Consider the following 17176-nt stretch of genomic DNA (forward strand, 5'->3'; position numbering starts at 1 on the left):
GACTGCCATGCAAGACTCACATGAAGCTGCCCCCTGCAGCCTTCAGTGCTGTGTGCACACGCAGAGGTAGAGCAATGGATGGGAAAAGGCCCTCTAGGCAGCTTAGCCTTGGCAGCCTGCTCAACTCCAGCAGCATCTCTGAAGCCACACTACAGGTCGCAGTGCTGCTCCCAGCTGATGCAGTTCAGCACATTGACTCCGCCCTATGATGCTTCTCGTTACTGTGACATATGAGGAGGGTCTCCATGGGCAGCCTTTCAGCTGCCATCCCAGTGCTAGGCCTGAGAAAGTTTGTCCCCTCTGACCTCTGCTCTGGCAACATGGAAATGAGCAGAAACACAGGGGCCTCATTTTGAGCCCGTGCACTCAACTTACGCTAGTGACCTACAATTTCTAGACAAAGGAAGTTGAGAAAAGCATCTTTACTCTGTACACTGTCAGATAATCCTGTTCTTACAGGGACTGATTATCCTCCCAGGAGGTCTGGGCATTTATTTATACCTGGAAAAGTGAGTATCAAGTGCTGCCTTTCCAATTTGGCACTTGTTCCCTCTCCCCCACACTATATATTGATGGAAATATTGCCCACAGCATTAGCCCATACAGCTCTCATTGCTGGGCATTAAGCACAAAAATGGAAATTTCAAGAGTTTGATTGTTTATCCTTAAGGCACTTAATGCCTCCTTGTCTCTTATTAGAAGCTCAGAAAATGCAAAATTAATTGTCTGCTACCCATACCTTGCCAAGAATTGATTCTGTAAGTACACTAAAACACTACACATAGAAGATGCTAGAACAGTTTGTCCACATCAAAATATAAACTGGAAAAAACAAACATCAACAAAACAAACTAAAGGAAAATTAAAGGGTCTCTAGCAGCATGGGTGTTTAATAACAGATTTGAAAGCAAGCATTCATGAAGGAGGGGAAAGAGCCAGTCATTCTGCTTGCTGCTATAGACACATCTCAGGTGCATCTTGAAAGATATCTGAACCACTGAGTAAGCCAGTGGTGGAGATGACATGAGGGGAAGTAGAAGAACTCAGAAAGCTACAGTTCTGCTGAAGAGAAAACACACATGCCACTCATGTACAAACCCACACCACACAAGAAAGCTCAATCAAGATCAAAATAACCCCTTCACCTTTTGTGAAGCAGAATATTTTTCTACCGTCTTACAGCAACTAAAGGCTTGACTGGTTGCCTAGACATTTTGGGGCCAGTGTTAATTCCTTGTCATCATGAAAAAAATTGAGAAAGCCTCCAAAGTCTCAGCAAGTACAACAAAGCTGGTGTTCACACTGGGGCTCTGCACAGCAAGAGAGGCTAGCAGTACCAGCAAGGAAACCAAGCTCAGCCTGGAAACAATGTCATTACTAAGGTGCTGGTATTCTAAGAGAAGTTAAATCTACTTAGCAGGAGGTGCTATCTTAATTTTGCTATCCTATAATCAGCTGTTGACAAACTGTTAATTGACTGAGCACAGCATCCACCAACACAAGCAAGTGTTGAGGAGGGCATGGGTTGTCTAACTGGATGCATTCCCGATCTGTCATCACGTTTTCAAAAGACAAGTACACAACTGGTTTATCACAGAAATGGAAATCACACCTGCCCCAAGCTGTCATTAGCATACTACAATGCCAAGTAACTAGGAGAGAGGTAGATAGATAATGCGAGGTGCATTTGCATCTACAGCAGGCATTTGCTTTCTCTTCATAAATCAGCAGCCCAGATTCCACCACAGTCAGTGGAGTAACACTCAGTATGCAGACTCCTAAAAAGCAGAGGGAAGGAAAAAAACTGTTTCTTACATTACTAGATCTAAGAGGCAACCCACTGGCTCTGAAGCCATAGGTCCTAAGTAAATAAACTTTTTGCAATGCAAAGCATAATGAAGTTGTGAAAGCTACTGCTAAAGAACCTAAAATCTATGAACAGATTCAAAGAAGGGATAAACAAATTCACAAAAGTTAAGTCCATTACCAACAATTAAATTTAGAGCAAAAGTTTCCTGGAAGAGAAGCTTTTAAAGTATTAACACCAGGCATTTCCAAGATGGAGAAGATGGTATATGCAGTCTGCGCTTGGACTGTTTCCCTAAGAATTTGTTTATACCCAGTGTTGTAATCAAAACCCCGGGTTTGGCAGAAATTTGTCAGAGAAAACCTTGCAATTTTTGCATTTAGGATTACTTTAGTCCCAGAGGTTTAGTCAGGTGAGAAAGAGGAGCCAGGTGTCAGAGAAAATCAGGAAACAAGGGAAATTCCACAATCCATTTAATCTTAGCAGCTTTCTTTTTTCAACTCCATAGATTAAGGATGACTTATCACACTTCATTTCCTATGATTTCCAATTTCTGGGAAGTACAGCAATAACGTTAACATTACTCACTAGGGTATTCCGATATTCAAGTATTTTTAAGAGGTACTCTATCTGTGCAAAGTGTTAGCAATGCATCATCAATAGGAGGGAGGTATTGGAAAAAAAACTTTGTGTACTTTCAATATCATGCAGCTTGTATACTACCTCTGCAGAGAGGTAGAAAACACCAGTGTTTAAAGCCTGACTCCTACATCTGTCAGGAAAATCTTTCATGAAGACAAACCAAGAAACTGTCTGCAGAACTCCTATTACCAAACAATAAAGCATTTGTGCTCACATGTAAAATGTATATTTAGAAGACTAAGAGCAGTAGGTATTTGTTTTGGTCAAATAAAGTACTGAGAAGACATACAGAAAAGATGGAGTTGTTAAAGCAATGAAGAAAGCACATTTAACTCAGCTCAGCTGAGCTTGGTGACCTTGGACTGTCAGCTATTCTCTACCTGCATCAGCTTCACTAACCTTATTGAGTTAAGGATAAAAATATATATTTAGGATGTGCACACAGTATTATGGATATGAGTGGTTACACAGACCTGTTCAAGAGCCTCTTAAAGCAAGTAACTGTCAAAGTGTTTGATTTGACACCTCTATCTTCATTAATACTCAGCCCCTCACAATGCTGCTCTCACCTTAATGCCTTGAGAAACAGACATCTGAACAGAGACCGCAAAGCAGCTCAAAAATAGCAGGACATACTGCAAACTGCTACAAAACAGCAAGACATGCTGTAAAATGTGCTGGCAGAGGCACAGGTACTTGTTTTTTAAATCAGAGATGAGGGAAATTTTGATCTGAAGAGACATTTTTACTGGGTAGTCATCCATATGAAGTACTTACTCCATTGTTTTCTCACGCCCCAGGAAAGCTCAGAAGTTCAAACATCCCCTCTTTTTCATCCCTCCCAGCTTGTATTTTAACAAACAGCCCTTCCATTTCTTCAGAATTAAAGCAGGTTGACAGTTAAAGCTGTGAAATCAGCATGGCAATGTTATTAAGTATGCCAGGTTTGCTATGCTACCCAGCAGAAAAATACTGAGCAATACTAATTAGAATCCAGCCATAAGAGGCTGGGTGAATCCAATTCAGTGAATACTGACACTGCAACTTTCAAAAGCTTTTAACTCAATCTGATTTCTCCAAGAAGTTACTGCTTGCCACTCATGGAAATTAGATACTCTGCAAATAAGTACTAGACCTGAACGTGACACTTACACCCACACTTTCTGGCCAAGCATGCAAGACATACAAAAAGCTCTGGTAATGGAGTGCATTAAACATCCCATTTCTTAGCTCTCCCCTCTCAAGAAACTGACAGTAGTCTCCATTCCTCTCCAGGCAGAAAGTAGGTTCTTTCAGAAGATTAGCTTCGCAACCAGTAATCTGTTTCTCCAAACAGCCTGTTCTGAAGTACAGAAGCAAATCCTACTCTCTGTAATCCTGTTGGTTTCATTGACAGACAGGAGTTTGTGACACACATATATCCTATTATGACAAAATACCATGCAGCATACAGCAACTGAGAAATATTACTTTCTTTGCTTTTGCCAATTAAACACAAAAATAATTTAATGAGCGAAATAGCAGATTGATTATTTCTAGAAATTCTTCAAAGAAGGACTATGTATTTCTCACTGTTACTCAAGTCCCCAAAGAATTTAAGTTTAACTTCTAAAACTAGCACTGACTCTTGTCTTCAGTAGTTTCATTCCAGTCCCCATTTAGGTATCTTCCTGCTTCATGTATCAAGGAACAGCAAAACCAGGGCTGAACCACAAAGCAGGGCTTAACCAGGACTACAATGTGACCCCAATGCAGAGCTAGTCCTCTCTAACCTAGGCAGCATCCTTCAGTGTCTAAACATGGCAGGCAGTACAAGGTATCACAGTATCACAGTATCACAGATTTCTAGGTTGGAAGAGACCTCAAGATCATCGAGTCCAACCTTCGACCTAACACTAAGTCCTACACTAAACCATATCACTAAGGGCTACATCTAAACGTCTTTTAAAGACCTCCAGGGATGGTGACTCCACCACCTCCCTGGGCAGCCCATTCCAATGCTTAATAACCCTTTCGGTAAAGAAGTACTTCCTAACATCCAACCTAAAACTCCCCTGTCGCAACTTTAGCCCATTCCCCCTCGTCCTGTCACCAGGCACGAGGGAGAATAGACCAACCCCCACCTCTCTACAGCCTCCTTTAAGGTAACTGTAGAGAGCGATAAGGTCGCCCCTGAGCCTCCTCTTCTCCAGGCTGAACAAGCCCAGCTCCCTCAGCCGCTCCTCATAAGACTTGTGCTCCAGACCCCTCACCAGCTTGGTCGCCCTTCTCTGGACTCGCTCGAGCATGTCCATGTCCTTCCTGTAGCGAGGGGCCCAAAACTGAACACAGTACTCAAGGTGCGGCCTCACCAGAGCCGAGTACAGGGGCACAATCACTTCCCTAGACCTGCTGGCCACACTGCTTCTTATACAGGCCAGGATGCTGTTGGCCTTCTTGGCCACCTGGGCACACTGCTGGCTCATATTCAGCCGACTATCAACCAATACTCCCAGGTCCTTCTCGGCCAGGCAGCTTTCCAGCCACTCATCTCCCAGCCTGTAGCTCTGCTTGGGGTTGTTGCGCCCCAGGTGCAGGACCTGGCACTTGGCCTTGTTGAACTTCATACAGTTGGCCTCAGTCCATCGGTCCAGCCTATCCAGATCCTCCTGCAGAGCCTTCCTGCCCTCGAGCAGATCGACACACGCACTTAGCTTGGTGACATCTGCAAACTTACTGAGGGTGCACTGGACGCCCTCATCCAGATCATCGATAAAGATATTAAAGAGGGCCGGCCCCAGTACCGAGCCCTGGGGGACACCACTAGTGACCGGCCTCCAACCAGATTTGACTCCATTCACCACAACTCTCTGGGCCCGGCTATCCAGCCAGTTTCTAACCCAGCGAAGCGTACGCCAGTCCAAGCCCCGAGCAGCCAGTTTCTTGAGGAGAATGTTGTGGGGAACTGTGTCAAAAGCCTTACTGAGGTCAAGGTAAACCACGTCCACAGCCTTTCCCTCATCCACCAAGCGCGTCACTTGGTCATAGAAGGAGATCAGGTTCGTCAAGCAGGACCTGCCTTTCATAAACCCATGCTGACTGGGCCTGATCGCCTGCTTGCCCTGCAAGTGCCGCATGATAAGGTGCGCATAACAGGATCCAGATGGGGCAAGGCTGTGAAGCAGGCTCTACAGCTATACCATTAGCAAACAATACTATTACATACATACAAACTATAGCCTTAAAGCATAAAAACCTACACTCCTATAACACAGCTCAAAAACAGGAGCATAGTGCCTTGGCCTGAGCTTAAATAGGGCCCAAAAGCCTATGTGAAGGGGTATGGGTGGGGGTCCCAGGTGCAACTGATCAGGGCCACTAAAGACTTATTAGTGCCCTCAGGGCCATAGCATAGCTCTCTGTAAGAGTTGGGTTCTGTGGGCAAGCCAGTTATTGCAGATATTTGTGAGTGCATAAACATCAAATGTTTTTTCCCTTTTGGAAGACTAGCTTCAGCTGCAGAGGGAATGGTTAGAGTATAGCTGGTTTATGGCTTATGACAGGTTTTAGATGTACTATGTTGAAATGTCAAGGTTTGTTTCTTCACAAGTATGTCTGCTACTGTATTTAGCCACCTTTCAACTATTTCAGTTAGCTGTGAACTCTTACTAATTTTAATCTGCAGTGTCTGTGGTATGAACTTGTAATCACTCTTAATAGCTTTGAGTAAGAAAGTGCTTTTTTCTATCTACTATGATGCTTCATTTTAATTTATTACAATAGCTGTTAATGCTAACTTCTCTCTAGCTTATCTATCTATCCTATTAGCTTCTGCTTTTCCATGGACTATAGGTTAGCAAATAACACTCCACAGGTCGGAATCTGTAAGGATGTCATAAAGCTAGCTGTATAGGGTACTGTGTTCTCCTTGCCCTTCACAAAAATTTTCTAGCTAATCATATAGACTTGAGGAAACTGAATGTATGAGTCGGGTTCCTTTGTCCTTAAGCCTCTCCTTTAAAATGTGTTTATCTACAAAAGGTTCTGGTGGTTATTTTGCTGATAAGTGCAACAAAGCTCGTGGAGGGTGTAGAGAACAAGTCTTATGAGAAGCAGCTGAGAAAGCTGGGGTTGTTTACCTTGGAGAAAAAGGAGGCTCAGGGGAGACCTTATTGTACTTCACAATTACCTTAAAGGAGGTTGTAGTGAGGTGGGGATCAGTCTTGTCTCCCAAGCACAAAGTGATAAGATGTGGGGAAATGTCCTCAAGTTGCACCAGGGGAGGTTTAGGTTGGATATTAGGAGAAATTTCTTTACTGAAAGGGTTGTGTAGCATTGGAACAGGCTGCCCGGGGAAGTGGTTGAGTCACCATCCCTGGAGGTCTTCAAGAAATGTGTAAATCTAAAACTTAGAAGCATGGTTTAGTGGTGGGCTTGTCAGTACTAGGTTAAAGGTTGGATGAGATGATCTTAGAGGGCTTTTCCAACCTGAATGATTCTCTGACTGCCCCTTTAAAAGCCATCTGTACTGCTACAAGAGACCCCTGGAAAATTACACTGTAAAAGCAGCAGAGGAATGGTACTGCAGTAACCTTAAAGCAGGGGTTACCCCTTCTCTGCAGGCCCCAAGCATTACTGGGGTATTTTGCTCACTATTTATGTTCAGCCTGAAAGAAATCTTGAAAGAAAGCCTGAAAGAAATCTTGGGCATAAAACATGGAATCCCTCATGGGCAAAGGAAGCAGTCAGCACTGTTAGCAGCCAAAAAATTGTTTTAATTGTTTGGCCTTTTGTTTGCAGAACAGACTTTACTGGGAAATAACTGAACCACAAGTAGCAGCAAATGATATGCAGAGAGCTAAGAGGACTTTAAAAATGTCTGTAACACTTCCAATTGGCAGCCCTCTGTTTTAACAAATGACAACAGAACTCCCTTCCCAGGGTGTGGTGGGACTTTGCTGACTCCGTGCATGTCCTCTTTGCTTTTTTTTCTTCCCTGCCTTTTGCAGCAGAAATTTATAGTTGCATTTAAGAAACTGCTTGGAGGATTTGGTCACTTAAAATAACATTTACTCTTTCCTAAACTGTAATATTTTTTTCTTCTACCTCAATGAAGCATGGAAATCACTTTCTTCACAAAGATGTGTGGAAGGAGGAACATGACTGCTGTATTATCAGGAGCTGTGTTTTAGCAGGATATATTCCCCATGTACAGATTTAGAACAAAAATAAGTAGTGTATTGATATATTGTCTGCTTAACGAAAGTACAGTTCTTTATGATGTCAAATCAGAAGGTAATTTTTTCATTATTATGGCCAAGGCTCTGTCAGAGTTATTTGGTATAAATGTCTTCTCAACCATTTAACACAGCGGTTTCAAGGTACCTTTGGATTCAGTTGCCCTCGGGTTTACAGTCCTGGTGATTTTCGTACATTAATACATCTCTGACTGAGACAGCAGCAAAGCATCTGCCTGTGGGGTTTTAGATACAAGCCAAGAAGTTGTATTAGGAGGCCATCATTGTCTTATGCTTTCCCACTTCAACCTAGTCTTTCAACATGGAAAAAAATCACAGAAAATAACAGAAAAAAATGTAAAACATCAGCTTACAAAATTTCCATCATCTGTGCTACAGAAGCACTTGGATCAAAAAGCTGTTCTGCTGGGTGAGGCACAGAAATATGAATTCCACCCTTTCACTGTTTTGAGCTGTGGGACAGTTGCATTCCCACTGGGAAAGAGTTGCGACATGAGCTATAATTAGGGTCCAGCATGCCAAATGGTATATTTGCTTCAGGGACAAGGCTCTGCAGGAGTGACCGAGAGTCACACGACTAGAATGCAGTACTTGGATCTACAGTTCTCTTGCCAGAGAGGAGGGTCTGAAACCAAAGAGGACTTGCTTTGGCAGCTGCTGCTTTGCAGACTGCCTCAGTTCTCTGTGCTTGTGTATGCCAACAGCAGTTCATTATAAGGTCAGGTCTGGGTCCCCGAAAATTAGTCTTCAATAACTTTGATAAAATGAACTGTGCCATCTGCAAAGCAAGATAATTTGTTTCTTTCTTAATCAGTGATATGGATGGAAAAAAGATGTTCAGGGATATGTAAACCTTTGTAAGTGGACTAAATGTTTCATGTTTCCCTCGAGGAGAAAAGGCATCCAGGAGAGTCGAGCGTATGGGAGAAGCTGACTGACCAGAATGCTTTTCACAAAGTTGTTGCCACACAAAAAGCTGCGCCTTGGCTGGGAATACTTCAGCAATACCAGTGAACTTTCAGTACAGGTCTTTTCTGGAATGAGCCATTTAAGACTATATACCTAGATCCTTAAAACATCCTTTAGATTGTTACCTTTGGTAATCCACTTATGTCTGTTTTTACGTTGTCTACTTGTGGAGCTGAACAGTATTAATGGGAAAAAGCTATCAAATAAGGCTCTGAGCACTTACCAACTTCAACTTTCTTAGTCCTTACAAAGCATGCTATTTGTAGATATCTGCTAATGCAGTCTTTGGCAAAGGGGTAGCTCTGAAAAAAAGTTTTAAATAAGCCCTGTCATCAGCCCATGCTACAGATAAGTGTACACCCCCTACAGTTTTCCCTTTCTCCGTCAAAAACAAAATATCTCGAAATTGTGTGCTTGACGCCCTTGTATTCTAGGACTGGATCTCACAGATGCTCTGTACAGGAAGCCCCCAAAGAAAAGTCAATGTCCTTTACGTTGGTCAGCTTCACTATCAAACCCCGTGTCTGAAAGTTGCAACAGGCTTAAATATTTACAGACACTTTGGGTGTTGCACTTAATTGTGGGAAGATAACTGGCCACTGATGGTGTATTTGAAGATTTCTGTGGCCTTGGCAAATAAAAGACTAGAATTTCAGCCTCCTGGAAGCTTGAGTATAGCCTTTCTCTCAGGCAATTTACATTGACATAGAGTTCTTTCATGTCCCAGTAACAATATGACTTCCCAATCTAACAATCTGTAGCCTAATCCAACTGTAACTCTTCAGGCAAAACTCCTGCTAAGTCTAACAGTCTTTTTTTCTGAATTGAGACTACTACAGCAGGCCCAGGATGACTGTCCCACTACTTGAAAGGCAGTTGCAACCCCCAGATGACAAACTGACTAAAAGAGTCTTTCAACAGTGGCAGTATGTGGGCCTCTGGCAAGTGTCACATTGAAGCAGCTGCACAGAGAGCTATGCGACTGCTTTGTGCCAGATGGGGACTATGCTGGAAGCAGTTATCTGGGTGGCCCGTTTTCTTCTGCACCTGTAGGAGCATTTAGTCACCACCAGCAGAGTCATATTCATAAATACATCCTTGCAGAGGCCTATTGATCTACGTGCTACTTCTTTGTGCTGTAGAGAAATATTTTTATGGCCACATAAATTACTATAAAATGTGGGTAGTCTTCTCATTCTATTTTGCAGCAATACTGCAGAGATGATCCATCCTGCCTGTGGTAATAAAATCACCTTGTATTGGTAGGCTCTTCATTCATCTGGCTTTTATTTATGAGAAAGACATGGTCACGACCAAGAATTTTGAACTCAGCCAGCTTTACATTTAAATGCAGAGAAACTTTCTTTGATCATGTCCAATTTTCTTACAAGTTACCTCTCTAAAATCACTGGGATGAATTTACAGCTATGACTGAAAGTGTCTGATCTTTTTCCTAATATTCCACGAAAAATTTGAGTTCATTGTCTGAAAGATAAATGGCCTGGAATGTCTATTGGACACTAGAGATGCAAGATGAGTGATGAGATAAACTTAGATCATATTGCCATGTGATTCTTCTTTCAAGTAACTTATTTTAAGTTGTCCCTTGGAAAGAAGGTAGAATTATGAAGAGAATAACACAGGCAAAGCTATGGCAGAATCTAGTTACATAATTACATTTCTTTCATGCTGCATTTCAGTAAGTTTCTCTGCATACCTATTTTTTTCCAGCATCTTGCATTGTCTTTTGTATTCGTTTACCTTCTTTAAAGGGTTACTGGAGTATGTGTATTTGATAGCATTACTCATCCATTTCTCTTGATCTACATATTGCACAGGTCAATGGGAGGGGTATGGGGAAATATGCTTAGAGATGTAGGCAATCACCAGTTAAACAGGAGGGCCAGGATAAGGGTTTCATACCTGTTTTGTAAAACTGAAGAAGAGATGAATGTTACTTACCAAAATTCGAAAATGTTTAGAGAAGTCTATTTCCATAGGAGCCTCTATGATATTGGCATACTTACCAAGCCAATATACCTAAGAACTGCTCAGCTGGGAGCCAGAAATATATTTTTCACTGCATTTAGATGAAGATGTATTTTCTTACTGTGGGAAAGACTGACCACCAGCTCTGAAAAGGTAGTGCAGATATAGCAATGCATTGGGAAATATTTCGTTTCACATTTACCCTGCTGCCTTCATCAGAAGTAACTTATCTTCAGCACTAAATTTAGATAAATTCTATATAAAGATAGTCCCACAGGTTGGAAGATTTGGAAGCTTGGCTTGAGATCTATGTGCAATGGCATCTGGATTTGTGGCTTTGCTGCAGTATCTTTTAAATACTCATCCAAAAACTGATTTCAAGCAAAAATTTAGCTTATGATATGCCAGTTTTCACTCCTCAAACACACAGTCTTCTCAGGTGAGCTGTTATTCTTTTGGCAGAAAATATTGGAGGTATTGGACTTTAAGAAAAAAAAGCAACAGATTTTGTTATATAGTGCACAACAGATACTCTGCTACAGAACATCTGTGAGTTTAACCTGGGTTTATGTTGTGCCTTTGGGCAGCCTGCTTCACTGCTTTGCTCCCACAGCATTCAGAGCAGGTTTAAAGTGAGTGTGACATATTGTAAAGAGAGATGCCTACTGTTAGCGAGACTGTCACTCTCTGGAATGGAAAAAGCATTTCAAGTGTTTTCAGTACCTAGTGCAGCTTTCAGAAACCCAATTTTTGTGCAGTCCCTGTTGAAAATGGAAGTTCTCCATGTCTATCTGGCTTCAACAGTTTGATTCATTCTTTTAACACCACACCTAGCTGCCAGAAAGGAGCAGAAAATGGGCTATGTCAGAAATAAGAAGTCACTGATGGTAAAAAGCCATGTATAAATAAATATCCATGCCATATCCAACAAATCTTATCCTCTATTGTGATAAAGGCCTGAATTTTGGTTTCATGTATTGTGTAAGGAAGAATAACTCCTTTGCCTTTACAAGCATTATTTCTGATTTAATTCAGGAGCACAGTCAGAATCATTTTACAACAATGACTGTTTACGTTATAAACATTGCCCTACATATACCTCTGCCATTCTAACAGTTGTTGGAATGGAACCAGTATTACAGCAGAGAGGAATAATGTCTGCAGTCAAACAGCACCATGAATGAAAATGAAATTTGGCCACAGATGTTTGCACTAGATTTACAGTCTGACAAGCCTAGCCAGGTTGAGCTTGCATCATAATCTAATAAAAACCTAATAATACCTTTCATGTAGCTCACTCAGCCACATATATCAGGCTTTAGAGGTGTCAGATCTAAAAGAGAATTGTGCTTCTGACTTAGATATTTTTTTTTATTGTTGAGGAACAATATGTTGCAAGAAACAGCTCCTTACCCAGAAGAATTCCATTTTAGAAAAAAAAAAAAGTCAAGCAATAAAAAAAAACATTTCTTATCAAATCTGTCCTGAGCTGATGCACTCAAACTTGAAAGCTTGTTCTCCTATCTCTTACAACTTTTAAATTCTGAAGAGGTTTGACAGGCAGAAAATGAACAGATGCACACTAGAGGTGGGAGATGATCTTGTAGGAGGTCTAAGCTTGAGTTATGCAAAGATAAGGATGCGGAGGCATGCCTGCATGGTGGAGTGCTGTGTGGGTAGAGCAATCCCCCCAGAATGCACTTCTTTGCAGGACTGGATATTACATAAGGCTTGCAAATGACTTCCTGCCTGTCCATTTTGTATCTTGGTAGATATGTGAAGATACCAATAGAGACGTTTCACCAGAAACAGGCTGGACTTCTGGTTCCAAATCTCATTCTTTCTGTCCCAGTTCTCCTGCGACAGTCATCTTTTCAAAGCCAGCAAGCGAGCAGTTTCTCTAGCTCGCACACAGGCATCATATGCTTCCTGAACCAGGTTTTCTCTGGCATCTCTGCTCCCTGAAGATGGATGCCTTTGACCATGGGAAGTATACTGAGTATACAACAACTTTGTTGTTTCAGCCTTTGACAAATCTTCACCTCAGTAGCCAAGTGTCTTCTGCGGTTGGAAATGCACACAGTATGAAAAAGCATATTTTTATATTGTTTTTTAATGTTACAAGATCAAGAGCACTGATGCAGGAAGGTGGGACATAACTGTTAGCACGCACTAATGCACCTGTTGTGATGCTCATTAACTCACCTGTATAAGAAGCATAAACAACAAAAGAGTTATCAGGGTTATTTTGCTAACAACAGATTTTTTTCAATGCTGAGTATCTTTGAATCAGAGTGCTTGAAAGAACAACTATAGTTCTTCACATTTATGTATGACAGCAAACCTCAAGGTTAGTCAGAGATGTTCTTGGAAACTACATTTAACTAGGAAAAAAAAACTTTAAGTATTATAGGTACAGTATCCTCCCTAACTTTCTGTATGAAGGTGCAAAATATGACTTCCTGTTGTCATCATATACTTACCTTCTGGTGGGTACTCATTAGATGAGGTTCAGTCAAACTTGACTCATATGAACAAGAAAATTCTTCATACGTTTACTTTAATATTCCAGGGAATTTTGTAGTCTGATTTATGAAGGACAGATATGAACATTCCTGGTCAAACTCTTGTATAAAAGTTTTGATTCACTTTAGATAGATATCGAAAGCAAAGCTACTGTGCATTTCCAAGAATTAGTTAATTGCAGTGCTGTGGTGTATTTACTGATCCATCTATTTTAAACTAAAGCATTCTCCATAAAAAAGATATGCTTTAAGGTTAATAAATCTGTGTTAGAACATGTATAAAATACTTATTTCTGAACATAGTTTATTCTCTACTAATTACTTGACTTAAGTTAAAAAGAAAGTTGCAAACTCATTTATGATTCACAGTGAAAAATATATTGCAAACGTTATTTCATTAGGCACAGGGAAAGATCACATTAAAACTGGAAATATCAATTCCTGTTGCCTGTATGATAAGAAGTTCCTATTTTATAGTTTAACAAACAGTATTTTAAAAATAAATTCTAGAAGTCTAGAAAGGTAGTTCTGGAAATCCAGTGTAGAACAGGAAAATATACATGGATATTGAGATTGGGCATATATTGGGAAAAATGAGTGTTACAATAATTTATTCTGCTCTAGGCAGTGTCACAAATCTATCATGGCATTCAATAAAACACCAACAAGTCTGAATACTTTTCTTTACCACAAAAAGCACACCTGAATTAATAATAGGACAGCCTTCGATGAAGTAGAAAATAAACCTAATAGAAATAAACTTAGAAGGAAAAGTCATCTAAATATACCCTTTATATCACACACCTAAGATCAATGAGTTTTTAATTCCCTTTTTTTTCTAGCGGAAAGCCGCACAATTGCAAAAGTGTAAATTGCAGTTCAGTGAACATAAAAAGTATACATATGAAAAATACTTGTGGAGCACAAAGGACGATCTTTCTCGTGACCTTCTAGAGAAACACAGAAATTACTGTTAGGGAGGTCTAGGAAAAAATGTATTTGGTGTTGTCATCTGGGTAGATTAGGGACTGGTTTTGAAGGTAAATAAACATTCCAGTACAGAAATATTTGTGATGTGAGCACCTGCAGTACCAGAGAACAGAAGGAAGATATGTTGTTTGCATCTGTCCTTTCATTCAGGTCTACCATGTTTGTTTTTTTATTTATTTGTTTCCCGTATTGTAGTTCAACTTTGCATTTTATAATCAAAATAAATCTATATCCTGAAGAGGTCTATGCTGACACATCACCTCTAAACTACTTTTAACCCCATGTCCTCCTGCTACTGAAAGAAACTTTATTTGGCAGCTTCCCCTGATAATGTGTACTAAAGATTTAAAATAATATACTTGGCTGTGAATGCAGGAAGTTGAAAAACTGGCTTCTGTTGCCAGCTTTGTAGCAGAAGAAGCAGATAGGTGTAATCACTAAAATCTTAAACCACCCCTAAAGCAGATTTTGAGTTGGAGTCCAAAGAAACTGACCTCTCCATCTGAAAGACATTGTCTTCAGCTCCTTAGTTTTTTTAGTATTTCATCTTAGCTTTGTGCTATTAAAACAAGGAGCTAAAGAAGTGAACTCATAAATCCTTTTTTCCAAATTCTATCCCAAACTTACCTGTGGTTAATGGATACACTTCCAACAACAGACAAAACCTAAACTGACATATTGACTTCCAGACCTTTTCTGTAACAGAAGTTGGAAAAGTATATTTCTCTTAAGATGGTTGCAAAGCCAGCAGAGCAACACACAAATGGGGGTAAAAGCTAAAGATGTACAGGTTTAACAGAAGCAAAGTGAAGCTAAAGGAGAACAAGTTTTGTAAGGGACAGAGTGATTAAAGTAATGAGTAAAGTAATAAATGGTTTGGTCCAAACAGTTCTTCTTTTCTAATTGTTCAGCCCCCCCAATCTCCCTTTTTCCCTTTTTAACCTGTTTCCCATTTCATGCTCCTAATCAGGTTCAAATGAGGTGTATCTGCTCCATCTTTGCAAGCTTGACCTACTTTAGAGGGATTAACAGTGCTGTGACATGTCTACCCTGTTTTAGGAACACTCAGTTCTGTTTTAGAAATGAAAGCAACTCTGCCTTGTTCCTGAGCAGACTTGCCTAAACTGCAAACCTCCTCGGTGCTGAATGTGGCTAGCAATTACTTCCAAACCTGTTCTGTAATAACTGGTAGAGAAGAGTTCCTTAGACGTACCCTACGTTTTTTTCTTTCTTCATTCTGAAGTCCATCTTTCCTGGTCCTTTTGGATTCACAGGAACCTCCTCATATATTTGGGGCCATCATTTTACATGCTTCCCCTTCTCCACTTCACGGACATCTGTTTTGTCACCTCTCTCCCTCACATGCTCTTTGAGGACAGAAATATAAATTATTCAGCACCTTGTACCACACAATAAAATGTTCCTTAACCCTTACTTTCACACATCAGCTCTTTGTCATGTAAATCACCTAATTTGATTCCAGCAGGTGAATTCCTCCACCACCTTTCAAACTTCTTTTGGTTTTGGCTGATCACTTTTTTCATTTTCTTCAGAGAATCTACAGGAAAACCAGTGTATTTCCCTCAGGCTTCCCCAGTTCTTACTGAGCAGCAAGGAAAAGTCCTTCCTGTACTATCTCATCACAAGGGAACTTCAGCTAAGTATGTCTTCTCAAATAATTTCTACTGCTGTATTTCTTTCTCTTTCCTACATTATTTCATGTCTAAATACTCTTAGGTCTAAATATTTCTAAAATATCACATTCAACATCAAAACTATTCACTCAAGAAGGAAGGGCACTGATAAATTAGAGGGTTTTTTTTTGTTTGTTTTTTACAAACCACATAAATAGCTAAAGGATTAGAAAAAAAAATAATATTGAGTTCAGTATCTGTGTACTGCATGGAAGATAGAAGGTATGTGTTCCCTGAGGCTCTTACTTACTTAATTCTCAGCTGGCATTAATTGTGGTAGCAGGAAGCTTACAGCTCACAAAGACAGGGCTCTCAATGCTGGGAAGCTATCAATGAAAAATCTTCTTTGGTAGCAGCAGGTAGTTTTTGAATACCTAGTGAAGAAAGAATATAAGTCATCGCTGAATCATTGGGAGATGTGACCTACCCTTGTACAGTAGCAACTGAGGAAAATTGCTATTGATGTTTCATTTCTGCATAGTGTGAGTAGTGCTATGGGCAGGCCTGTCTCCCTGCTCGCTCAGTGTTGGAGGAACCTTGAAAGCCCTCAGCTGCTTCTAAATTCCTCCTGATTATGAGCTGTCTTTTGCTTCTGTCCCCAGACGCTAATGCTGAGTCCACTTGAGTGTCAATAAAGGCCAGACCTATAAAAGCCTAATAAAGGCCGGGCTTTAAGGAATGGTTTGATCAAAACCCAAATTCCTATGGAGAAAAAATTGGAGCAATGTAAAAGAGCCTCGTTAGACAAACTGGTAGTGTGATAAAATGGTGGTTAAGTCTTAAAATTTCCTCAAGCAGGGAAAAAAAAAAAAAAAAAAAGCTGTGTAAATGTTTTCACAACAGGGCTTACTAACCTTTGGAGTAACTTTTAGAGAATTCATCACACAGAATTTTCTGAAATCTTGGCTGAAGACTACAACCTGTATGTGGCAGGAAAGCAGATCAGACCTTTACAGCAGTCTTCTCTGCTTTATTCAGGTCGATTTACCAGGTTACGGAGGTTGGCTGTCCTAATCCCCATTAACTGAGGGTGCAGGCACTACGCTCAGGGGCAGGGCTGCCGTTCAGAGACCAGGGCACCCTAAAAGGCATGGTGCTGAGAGGAATCTGACTGAAACCAGCAAAGAAACGTGAAGTCCAGTACCTGGGTTGGGCTAGGGGCTATGTGCTGGAGTCGGCTGACTGGTTTCCTGACAGAATGTAGTGGGGTCGGATGACTAGACTTGAAGATACAGCGCTGGTGGCCAACAGCACGCCAAGCTCGCCCTTTCACTTGGCACTCCAAAGACGGGGATGGTCACCCCGATACGAGACAGCCTCCAA

The 17176-nt window shown here is 40.8% G+C and overlaps 1 protein-coding gene and 2 long non-coding RNA genes across 5 annotated transcripts in view; 1 reads left to right on the top strand and 2 right to left on the bottom strand.

Moving 5' to 3' along the window:
• Positions 1 to 55, bottom strand: part of PLCB1 (phospholipase C beta 1) — a 415710-nt gene extending 415655 nt beyond the window's left edge. The window contains exon 1 of the mRNA XM_080585528.1: positions 21 to 55. The gene's annotated coding sequence lies outside the window, so the exon portion shown is untranslated. The remainder of the gene's footprint in view (positions 1 to 20) is intronic.
• A 5155-nt stretch (positions 56 to 5210) lies between these two features.
• LOC308191597 lies at positions 5211 to 9051 on the top strand. The gene is made up of 2 exons (XR_013948165.1): positions 5211 to 6021; positions 8065 to 9051. It is a non-coding gene; the product is annotated as an uncharacterized lncRNA (long non-coding RNA).
• Positions 9052 to 11527: 2476 nt separating this feature from the next.
• LOC308193347 lies at positions 11528 to 17176 on the bottom strand. 3 transcript variants are annotated; one of them, XR_013949568.1, is made up of 4 exons: positions 16998 to 17176; positions 16104 to 16227; positions 15373 to 15526; positions 11528 to 12849 (listed from the first exon to the last, which is right to left on the bottom strand). It is a non-coding gene; the product is annotated as an uncharacterized lncRNA (long non-coding RNA). The 3 variants fall into 3 exon arrangements; XR_013949569.1 differs by having other exon boundaries at positions 14787 to 15526; XR_013949567.1 differs by lacking the exon at positions 15373 to 15526.

The sequence above is a fragment of the Anser brachyrhynchus genome (assembly GCF_964034855.1).
Source record: "Anser brachyrhynchus genome assembly, chromosome: 3".
NCBI classification, from domain to species: domain Eukaryota; kingdom Metazoa; phylum Chordata; class Aves; order Anseriformes; family Anatidae; genus Anser; species Anser brachyrhynchus.